The sequence below is a fragment of the Phyllostomus hastatus genome, unplaced genomic scaffold (genome assembly GCF_019186645.2).
Source record: "Phyllostomus hastatus isolate PE091 unplaced genomic scaffold, TTU_PhHast_1.1 phas_contig_1021, whole genome shotgun sequence".
Taxonomy (NCBI): domain Eukaryota; kingdom Metazoa; phylum Chordata; class Mammalia; order Chiroptera; family Phyllostomidae; genus Phyllostomus; species Phyllostomus hastatus.
In genome coordinates, this window is record NW_025333505.1 from 2,973,849 (window position 1) to 2,986,115 (window position 12,267).

The window sequence follows — 12,267 nt, forward strand, 5'->3', positions numbered from 1 at the left end:
GTCCCATCTGCCAGCTCACAAGGGGAGGTGGCCACCCCAATCTCCTGTGTGCCAATGGAGCTGGCTGTCCCATCTGCCAGCTCACAAGGGAGGTGGCCACCAAAACCTCCTTTGTGCCAATGGAGCTGGCTGTCCCATCTGCCAGCTCCCAAGCACAGGTGGCCACCACAACCTCCAATGAGCCAATGGAGCTGGCTCTCACATCTGCCACCACAGAACCAGAGGTGGTCATCACGACCTCCAGCCTGGCATGGAGGGTGGATGTCTCCAATGCCAGCGCACAAGTGAAGGGGGCCATGAAACTAGAGGGTTTCAAATCCAGCACACTCTCCTGCCCTGAGTCCAGCCCTGCCACCACCAGCCCTGCCCTCCATCATGGTTCTTTCGGGTCCTTCACCACTGCCAGCTCAGCCCTAGAGAATGGCTCTTCAGGCTCCCGAACCACCTCAGGCAGAAGAGCGAGCAGCACCAGGAGCACCAGCAGCACCAGCAGGACAGGCAGCACCAGCAGCAGCAACCACGGCTCTTCCTCCCACCAAGGAGAAGGCCGGCAGCAGGGACCAAGAAGGGTTCTACAGTCTTTTTGGAAACTTTTTTTGCTGTTGGCCCTGCCCCTCCATGGACAAAAAAACATAAACAAAAAAACAAAAGTGCATCCAAGGTTCTTCATTAAATTCTGGAGGGTCAAAATAGGGCCACATTAAAAAGGAAATACTGGGCAGACCAGGCCACACTATATGGGGTTGCCCAACCCCACCAAAAAGGGCTCTTCCTGCTCCTGGACACCACCACCTTGGCCCTCCAGAATGACCCCTCTTGCTGCTTGCCATCCTCAGCCTGGGCCCTCCTGAATGACCCATCCGGCTGCTCACCATCCTCAGCCTGGGCCTCCTGAATGACCCATCCGGCTGCTCACCATCCTCAGGCCTGGGCCCTCCAGAATGACCCCTCTCGGCTGCTCACCATCCTAGGCCTGGCCCTCCAGAATGACCCCTCCGGCTGCTCACCATCCTCAGCCTGGGCCTCCAGAATTGCTCTTCAGGCTCTCTCACCACCCCCAGGTGAGCACTGCAGAAAGCCTCTTTAGGCTCCCTCACTACACCCAGGTAAGGAATCCAGAATGGTCCTTCCAGCTCCCTCAGCACCCTAAGCTTGGCCATCCTGAATGGCTCTTTGGGCTGCCTTACCAACCCCAGGTTAGCACTCCAGAACGGCTCTTCCAACACTCTCACCAGCCTCAGCCCGGCGCTCCAGAAGGGTTCTTCAGGCTCCCTCCCCACCCTCAGCCTGGCCCTCCAGTTGGCTCTGGGGGTCCCTCACCACCCTCAGGTCGGCACTCCAGGTGGCTCTTTGGCTCCCTCATTAATCCCAGCTCAGTCCTCCAGAATGGCTGTTCAAACTCTCTCTCCACCCCAAGCAGTAGGAGCAGCGGCACCAGGAGCACCAGCAGCAGAAGGACTGGTATTTTTTTTAATTTGTTCTTTTCTTTTCATTATTATTGTTTTTTTGTTTTTTTCCTTTCTTTCCGTTTATTATTTTAATTTTATTTTTTGGAAGTCTCCCATGCCTGAGGACTTTACATCTGCCTCTGACGAGGAGTGCCGCATTGGTGGCGATCTACTCCTCAGGACAATAGGTAAAGGGTCCTTTTCCAAAGTCATGCTGGCCCGCCACATTGGAACAGGCACCGAGGTGGCAGTAAAAATCATCAACAGGCGGGGCTCCTCTCTAGGTTTTAGAGAAATTCACTGCTGACATACTTAAACCATCCAAATATAACCAGACTGTTTGATGTCATGGCAACAAAAAATTAGTTCTGTCTAGTAATGGAACACCTGAGCAGCCGTGAGTTATGCAATTATCTTGAAAAGCATGGGACCTGGACTGAGGAGGAGGCCAGGACCATCTTTAGACAGCTGGTGTCTGCCTTACATCACTCTCACCCAAAGGGGTTAGTGCATAGAGACCTTAAGCCAAAGAACATCCTCCTAGATGCTGACCACAATGTAAAGCTACCCGATTTTGGCTTTACGAAGGAGGTAAAACACAACCTGCTGAGCTCCTTCTGTGGGACTGTGTCATACATGGCCCCAGAGACTCTGGGGGGCCAGCCCTAAGGCCGCGTGAGGGTCGACATTTGGAGTGTCAGTGTGATATCAACTTTTACCAGATGGTGATGGGGAGGTTCCCCTTCAAGGGGGAGAACTTCGGGGAAGTGAAGAGACTGGTCTTCAGAGGGCACTTCCTACTCCCTTAATTTGTCTCTGAGGAATGCACGCATTCACAAAAAATCACCACCCTTGACCCCACCCAGAGGCCCACTCTGGACGCCATTATAAAGGACCCCTGGGTGAACAGAGACCAAAAGGAGGAAGTAAGGTTGTACCATGAGCCACCATGCAGTGATATCAATGCTCACTCCACCTAAAACAAGAAACATCTTGGGTACGACCAGGAGGAAATAAGGGAATTGGTAGCCACAAAACATTCAGTAACATCATGGGTACCTATTTACTCCTACACAACAAGAAAATGAACACCAGAGGGTACATGGTGCGAGTAAGAACTTTCTCCTTGCCTGACCAAAGACAACATCATTCCACAACCCCAGAGCTCCGGGCAGTGGGACAGAAAACAAAAAGGCTGAGCAGACCACCCGCCAATGCAGCAGTGAGGGTGACAGTCCCTGCCACCAGCTTGGCAGCAAGGATGATTATCCACACTACCAGGGTGTCAGCGAGGGTGACTGTCCCTGCCACAAGCATGGCACTAAGGGTGACTGTCTCCACCACTAGCGTGGCACACAGGGTGCCCATCCCCACCAAAGGCATGGAAGTGAAGGTGGCTGTCCCAACTGCCAGCTCACAAGGGGAGGTGGTCACCCCAGCCTCCAGTGTGCTGGCTGTCCCATCTGCCAGCTCACATGTAGAGGTGTCCATCACAACCACCAGTTTGGAAATGGAGTTGGCCATGCCATCCATCACCATGGAACCGGAGGTGGCCATCACAACCAGCAGTGTCCCAATGGTGTTGGCTGTCCCATCTGCCAGCACAGAAAGTGAAGTGACCACCCCAACCTCCACTGTGCCAATGGAACTGGCTGTCCCATCTGCCAGCTCACATGTAGAGGTGGCCATCACAACCACCAGCCTAGAACCAAGGGTGGATGTCTCCGCCAGCAGTAGAGAAGTGAAGGGGGCCATAAAAGAAGAGAGTGTCAAATCCAGAACACTCTCCTGCCCTGAGTCCAGGGCTGCCACCTGCAGCCCTGCCACCCCCAGTCCTGCCCTCCATCATGGTTCCTTGGGGTCCTTCACCACTGCCAGCTCAGCCCTACAGAATTGCTCTTTGGGCTCCCTCACCACCCCAGGCAGCGAAAGACCAGCACCAGGAGCACCAGGAGCACCAGCAGCAGCACCAGCAGCACCAGCAGAAGCAGGCAAGGCTCTTCCTCCCACCACAGACAGAGTGGCAGGAGGGACCTAGAAGGGTCCTGCAGTTCTTCCACAAAGCTTTCTGCTGTTGGCCCTCCCCCTCCATGGACAAAAATCAGTAAAAAAGAAGACAAAAGTCCACATAAGATTGTGAATAAAATTCTGGAGAGTCAATATAGGGGCATAATAAAAAAATACTGGGGAGATCAAGCTAAACTGCATGGGGTTGCCCACTCCTCCAGAATGGCACTTCCTGCTCCCTTAATACCACCACCTCCGCCCTCCAGAATGGCCCTTTGGGCTCCCTCACCACCCCCAGCATGGCCCTCCAGAATGTCTCTTCGGTGTCCCTCACTAACCCCAAGTCAGTACTGCAGAATGGACCTTCATGCTCCGTCACCACCCACAGCATGGCCACCCAGAATGGCTCTTTGGGGTCCCTCACCTCCACCAGTCCTGAACTCCTTTGACTCCCTTATCAACCCCAGCTTGGCCCTGCCGAATGGCTCTTCATACTCCCTCTCCACCCGAAGCAGTTGCACCAGCAGCAGCACCAGGAGTACCAGGAGCACCAGCAGCAGCACGAGCAGTAGCACCAGGAGCACCAGCAGGAGAAGCAGCAGCACCAGCAACAGCAGCAGCAGGAACACCAGCAGCACCATTTTGCAGTGCCATGAAACTTTTAGACATGCCCGTCTCCTAAAGCTGAACCTGAGATAGGGATTCTCATTTCAGTGATTTATCCCATTGAATACCCTCAGGAGTAAAGTCGTAAGGCAGCAGGAGAAGGTAGGGGAGGATATCCGGGAAGAACGTGTTTTCAGAATTCTGAGGTCTAGTCTGCTCTACCCTGAGGCCCTGGATCAAGAATCGCACCCACAAGGCTGGTCCCGCCTGGAGTGCAGGACTGCCGTCCCTGTTTTTGTACCTCTGTGCCAATGCGCGCCGGCGTCTGACGTGCAAGGGGCGCTCACACTCTACAAGAGGGTGCCGCTGGACTTGGCAGCCCACAGCACAGAACTCAGGGCTGGGTGCATTACCACCAGTAAAGGGGATCGGCATGGGGCACCAAGAACATCCGATGTACCTTTTGGATACGAGTTTTTACTCTTCGTATTAAATTTTTTAAAGTTTTCCCCACCCACTCTAGGGTCTTTCTTGTACCTTTTCTTATACGAGTTTTTACTCTTCGTACTAAAGTTTTAGTTTTCCCCACCCACTCTAGGGTCTACATAGGTAGCTTGAGGTCAATTTCTCCTGCCATCTCAATACTTCTTTGTAACTCCACTGTCTGTACCTTCTCCAAAACTTCTCAATGTATTTACCCTTTATGTTTTCCCCTTCCTATATCCATATAGAAAAAAGCTTTCTAAAGTTTTTTTCTCACTTCTGCTTTCCATTTCATCGCTTTCGCTCTCACCTTCAATCTCATCATTTCTCCTTGCTTTTCTTTTAAATAGTTTGATTCCTTGAAACTGTGCAGTCTTTGGCCCACCATTATTTACTAATGAATTGTGGAAAGAATACTTTTGGCGCTCTCTCCATTGAATTATCATGTGTTCATTCCTTACTCATTTTCCTTTTTTTGCCTCTAAAATTGCAATATAACCACACAGATTTGGAAGCAATAAAGGCATTTTTTATGATGATGTTTCAGCCTGATGAAGTTCTCCTGTTTGGTAAACTGATATAAAGACGATGGTATGTTCTCTTGGCTTAGAAACTATTATGGAGAAAATGTTATTTCTATTTGGATGGAATACTTTGCTACACCACAATAACAGGAATAAAATTTCCTTCAAAGATGAGGACATTGTAGTGATTGTAATGTTGCTTTGTTAGGCAGAAAACTTAGATGGCTGTGATATTCAAGTCTGGGTCCAGGGCAAGATTGTTCTGCAGAGGAGTGGAGAGGGAAGGCAGGAAGGAAAGAAGAAAGGGAGGAAGGGAGGGAAAGAAGGCTTAGATGAGACTTACTTCACAATTTCAAAATGTTTGGCCGATATATACACTTGCATACTGAAGTACCAAATGAAGCAAAGCAAAGGGCTTTTTATAATTTCCTTTTCAGGAGTTAAATGTTGCAAATATATTGATGGCTGTAGTTCAAATTCTTTACCAAACAGGTTCTTTTTTCTCATGAAGAGAACACCACATCTTCCACATCTTAGGATTTGGTGTGTGGATAAGGCTGTCCTCACTTTGGCTAAAAATGGAAAAAACTACATTTGATGCCTAAAAGATGATGCCTTAGGAGTCCAGGCTTGGAAAAGTCACGTTTGTTTTGCTCTAACGTCCTCACGTGTGCCTATTTATTCACTAACTCCATGTATGTGGTGGTGATTTTCAAGGCAGACTTTAGCTTGCTAACCCCAGTATAACTTTTGCCAACTCCTTGATAAGAAAACCACATGCTCTGGAGGCTTGAAAACTTCACAAACCCCCGACAGAAGTCCCCGTGCAGGGATAAGTGGCCTCCCATGTCCCCCGTGCTTACCTGGTCACTTTTACGGGCGTAACAACACTGAACAGTCCGTCTTGGCATTCGGACTGATCCTCCACAGAGTCAGTCTTGCTCCTTGAAACCATGAGTATTGCTAGTGTTCGTGCATCAAGCGACAGGAGGAGGGAGTCGGTATTTCATGGGCTGTCTAGATCAATCATTTTTGAGCGTAAATAAGTCGTGCTTTCATGGATGTCTTTGGCCTACATTAGGAAACACGTGTGTGAGGAGCAAGTTGAAAAATAGTGTAAATGCAGGTTTGGGGCTGGCACATCACACTCTCCTTTAACCAGTCTCTCTTTTCCTTCAAACAACGACAGATACATCATCGTTTTAATACAAATGCTAAACTGAAACATCCAGAAAAAATTTAAAGCATCAAATAACTATACACATTAAAAAGTAAAAAGGACTCTATCATCTCACCTTCCATCTGTAGAAACTATTTGAGCAATTTATCCCAAAGAAAATGTAAGAAATAAAACAAAAATTAGAAAATAAAACAATGAAAGAAAAAGAAATGACAAAGCAAATCAATGAAACTAAAGGCCATGATTCTGAGAAGATCAACAGAGTAGAGAAATTTTTAGCCATTAGGATCGGGGGTAAAGGGAGAAGATTCAAATTAATAATATCAAAAACTAGAAAGGTCATGTTGTTCTAGATTCTATATATAGCAAAGGAGTTATACTAATAACTTTGAATGATTTTTATGCCAGTAATTGACAACTTAAATGAAATGAAAAACCCCTTGAAAGATATACACAAGCAAAATGTCACTCAAGAAGAGACATGTCACCTGAATAATATCGTAGCTATTTTTTAAAGTTATTTTGTAGAAAAACAATACATGTAACCAAATAGTATATAAATAGGCCATCACATATATGATAAATTGGCTTGTGACAAAATTGCAGTGTAAATTCCATCAAGAAAGGATGGTCTTTTTCACAAATGTTGCTGGAATAACTGAATGCCTATATGACAAAAATGACCATTGATCCATACTTCATACCATATGAAAAAAATAAGTCAAAATGCATCAGAGACCTAAATATAAAGTCTAAAATTTAAAACATCTAGTCAAAAATATAGTAGGAAATCTTTTTCACCTTTGGTTAGGCAAAAATTTCTTAGATAAAACACCAAAAACCTGAATCATGAAAAAAATTGATAAGAGGCCTTGATCAGTAAGTTTGTACAAACTGCTTTCTTTGAGAGATACTGTTAATAGACTCAAGAGACAAAATATACTCTTGAAAAAATATTTGCAAATCACTTATCTGACCAAACCATCTGCACAAATATTTTCCAAAGAGAAATAAATGTATATATTCATACAAGGCTTGCACCTGAATGTTCATAGGAGCTTTATTTATAACAGACAAAGACTTGAAACAACATAAAGTCTGTGAACAAGTGACTGGAGAAACAAATTCTGGTATATCTACACAATGAAATACTCCACAATTAGAAATGAATTACTAGGCACTGGCTGGGATAGCCCAGTAGATTGAGCATGGGCTGTGAACCAAAGTGCTGCCGGTCAGGGCACATTCCCAGTCAGGGCACATGCCTGGGTTGCGGGCCAAGTCTCTACTTGGAGGCACGCAAGAGGCAACCACACATTGATGTTTCTCTCCTTCCCTTCCTCTCTAAATATAAATAAAACTAAAAAATCTAAGAAAATAAAAATAAAAATAATAAAATTGATTTAAACAAAAGAAATGAACTAGTGACATCCTGTAAGATGGACAAATTACAAAATAATCATGTTGAGTCAAAGGAGCCAGATCCCCCCAAAAGCACATACTGGATAATTTCATTTATATACAATTTTAGAATGAGAAATCTACAATGACAGAAAACAGATCAGTTGTTACTTGGTGGCCAGGTGGGAAAGGTCTAGTTTACAAATTAGTACAAGGAGTCTTTTGGATGTGATGGGAATGTTCGCAGTTTGGATCGTAGTGATAGTTTTACGTGTGTGTGTGTGTGTGTGTGTGTGTGTGTGAGAGAGAGAGACAGAATGTGAATTTGTATACCGTAAACATGTGCAATTTATCATAGATCAATGATAAATCAATAAATCTTTTTAAAAAGATAACTTCATTTTCTCACAGAATTGGGAACTGACAAATTTAATAGAACACCTAAAGAATATGAATGGAAGATCAAAGAAAAATTCCAGAGTGGAATATCTAAAAAAGTAAATAGATACATTTAAGACAGAAAGGAATCATTATGAGAGTAACCATTGCAAGCGCACGTGATTCAGTTAATGTGCAACAGGCACTGTGACAATTACCTCGGCACACGTGGTGAAGGCTTAGGTGGCCACAGTGCTGTCGCACTTGGGCCCCTCTCTGGTATTGCCCTCTGTCCGAGGACGCTGCCCGCCCAAGGCTCTGCCTCCTTCCTCAGGGGCTACTTGCGTCCTACGACTAGGCCAGGTAGTAGTTCAAAGACCCACCTCTGGCTCTGATCTGCAGACACCCCACTTCCAGAGTCCCCCACGGAATCATGTGCCTCTTCTGTGGGAACTACAGAACAACTCACTTCTTCCTCTGCCCAATTTTTCCATCTCCTAAAGGAGATGGTTTCCAAGAGTTTCTCTAAACAATCTTCTGTATGCAATCATCAGAGCCACAGAATCTATTTTCCAAGTACACAAATCTGAGACCACTGATGATCTTTAACCAACCAAACAATTCTCTCAAGTATCTTCTATTAGTACGTGGGTTTTACGAGGGAGGAAAGAGTTAAGCTTAGAAATTTTAAGTAATTTGTCCAAGATCACTAGGACAATGGAGGAGCTGATAAGAAAAGGCCTTTATAATATCAAGCCATACAGCCATCTGGGGGTGTTTTCATCATGAATGAATCATTGAAATCAAACCTAGTATCATTTTTATGGCATGCTCAGGTTGGCAAATTATATAAATGCTGAAGGCATAGTTTATCTTGCAGCATCAACTTATTGTTATTGTACTTCAAATAACAGCTTTATGAATGTAAGGTGAAATAAGACACAAATGATGGTATAGAGAGATGCATTCACAGTTAACTAACCTAATAAGTGTCAATTAATAGGCTATGTCAGATAGCCTGTGTATTTTTTTTAGGGTAACATATTGTTAGTGCCTTCACAGGCCTGTCACATATTTAGCACTGATAAATGATTGTAGAAATTAATTGCAGCCCTCAGGAGTCCCTGATGGATTGCCATCAAGCCCTATCCTTGGCCTTGTCTTTTATGATATTTATATCAGCAAATTGAATGGAGCCTATAATCATACCTACAAAATCTGCTATAAATATTCCATTAAAATAGTGCTAAGAAATTACACATTAAAATTCAAAGATATCTTATTCAGCAACATTTATTCAAAAAAATTTATTGAGTAGCCATTACATACCAGATTTTCTACTATACATCATCTAAAACCACAGAAGTGATTAAAATATTTTTTTATTTTTATTTTTAAATTAAAATATTTTGATTGCTACAATCTAACACTTAATAGATAACTATAAGTGCTATATTTACTTTCAAAAAAAAGGTCTTGCATAATGATAACTGGTCAAGGTATTGGGCTGATTAAACCATTAAGAAAAACGTAACAGCATAGCATTGTCATCAAGTTTATGTGAGTCCGATTTATGCTGGGTTAATAGAAACACAATGACCAGGTAGATAAGAGGCAGAATACCCAGCTCTATTCTGATCTGGTCAGACCCCATCCACAGTTACAATATTCAGTCTGAGTATCATATTGACAACACCATAGCCAACAAACTAGAATACACTGGAAACTGTGCCCTATGGAAAATAAATGAAACCCTATCTGGTGTAGCTCAGTGGAGTGAGCACTGGCCTGCAAAACAAAGGGTGGCCAGTTAGATTCCCAGTCAAGGCACATGCCTGGGTTGCAGGCCAGGTTCCCAGTACCTGGGGCGCACAAGAGGCAACCACACATTGATGTTCCTCTTCCTCTATTTCTCCTTCTATGTCCCTCTCTCTGAAATTAAATAAATAAAATCTAAAAAAACAACAACAAAGTTTTAAAAAATACACTAAAAAGAAAAAGAGATGAAAGGACTAAAATTATTTAATCCTAAGAAACAAAGGCTAACATAAGGCATAACACATTCACTAAGGATTGTTAGGTCAAAGGGAGAGTAGATTTGCTCTTTGGTTCCTACAAAAGGAAAGTGAAAGAAAATCAGAAGGAAGCATCTTTTCAATTTACCTAAGGAAGAACTTTTAACAATTATACCAATTTCAAAAGAGGAGTGTTCTCTCTCAGGATATGGTGACTTTTCTCTTCCATAAAACATATTTTTAAAAGCATCTGCATATTTGTTGAGCCAAATAACTTCTAAAGTTTCTTCCATTTCTTTTTGTGAAACAGAGAGACTTTTTGCTTTAGGATAAACTATTTAATGGCATAGAATGTCAATGTAGTTTTTCACAAGGCTCATATATCCTAAAAAATAATGCATACATTTTTTTCCCTGCAGAGATATATTTCATCCCTGGAGTATGGTCAGATAAACTTACTGGGGAAAACCAAATTCAAAATGCAACAATCATTGTGGAATAAATTCCAACACATGGATTGTACCTTATACTATTTATTTTAAAAAACAGTGATTAGTAACAATGCCACAAAGATCATTTTCTACAATATATGTTAGTCACTTGTCTTTTTTACCTCACTGGGCCATATAGTTAAATATGTCATTTCAAATCTTAGGGTAACATCATACACCCTGAATTAAGGGTTTATGGATATACTATAGCTACTACTATTGGTGTCAATTTAATAAAATGAAATAGAACAACAAATTCTACATGTATAATAAATACAAGGGTGGGCAAATGTAGATTTACAGTTATAATACAAATAAATACTATAATTTAAAAATAATAAATAAGAATAAACTGTTAGGTATACTCATAACTATAAACCTACTTTTGCTCACCCTTGTATGATTTGTACTTCTTTTTTCTTTTTTGGCTGAAAGGTAGATAATTAAGTTAAAAAATACTACATAAAAATTTAAGTGTTTTCTAACCAGGTAATTAACAACTATTATGAATATTGGGCATGTTACTGAAACTAGGTAAACATATTTGGGTTATCTGTTCCCTAAAGTGACTTAATATTCTTTCTTTTTGCTAAGATCCAAAGAAAAAGCTCTTATTTCTCTCAAAAGAAAAAATTAAAAGAAATAGTGAGAACCCCTCATGTACCATTCATAGGAAAAAGCAGAATACTAACTAACCACTTATAAAACAGTGAACTTGGTCATAAAGTCATTTTATAAAAATAATTACATGACTTGATGATTTTTATAAAGTTAACCTCTTTAAACAAACTCTCATGTAGCAACTAGTAAAGTCAAACAACACACATATTTCTAACAATATATGTTAGACGTATTGTTATATCTCATATGTTAGATATATTACAATATATGTTAGATATTAGCTGTAAAATACCTCTCTTCCCAGTTTGTAAAGAAGCTTACAACTCATTATATGCAAATATCAACTCTGAAAACACTGGTCTTTAAACAAAAATCAAACAATGTGTTACAATTTTAGGACAAGGAACTAACGGAAGAACAGAAAGTTGTGGTTTCTGCTTTGGAATACTGTGATAGAAAAGGCAGATATGAAGAAATGAAGCAGTCAGTTTATAATACCTTTCTGTGGAGTTTAAATCAAGAACTAAAACTTACTCAAAAAGTTATTTGGAGGATAATTTGCAGGAAGAATTTTGATAGAACTGTATAGTAACTTTTACCCTTGAGCAACTTTAAATTATTAACAACATCCTGATAAAAGGAGTTTCAAGAAATGCACCCTGTCCTTACTGAGCTTAGTTTAGCAATCAGGGTTAGGAGACAGGTTTTACCATGAGAACCACAATTAATTTATAATGGCTTCCTAGAGTGCTATATAGCAAAGGAACCCATTATAATGTCTAAGCTTTACAGAGAAGAAAACCCTTTTTATTTATTGAAGTTTACCACTGGCATGACAGAGAATAGTGACATCACATGAATAAACAGTGTGCATAATTATTTAAAGCATAGGCTCTGGAACCTGGGTTAAGAAAAAAGTAAGGACTCTCTGTTACACTGTGGAATCTAATGAACAAAATGAACTAACAAGCAAAATAGGGACAGACTCATAGACAGAGAGCAGGCTGACAGCTGTTGGGATTAAGGGGATGGGTGGGGGAGTTGGAAGGATTGAGCAAAAAAGAAAAAAGAGAAAAATATTCATAGACAGGAACACGAACAACAGTGTGGTGA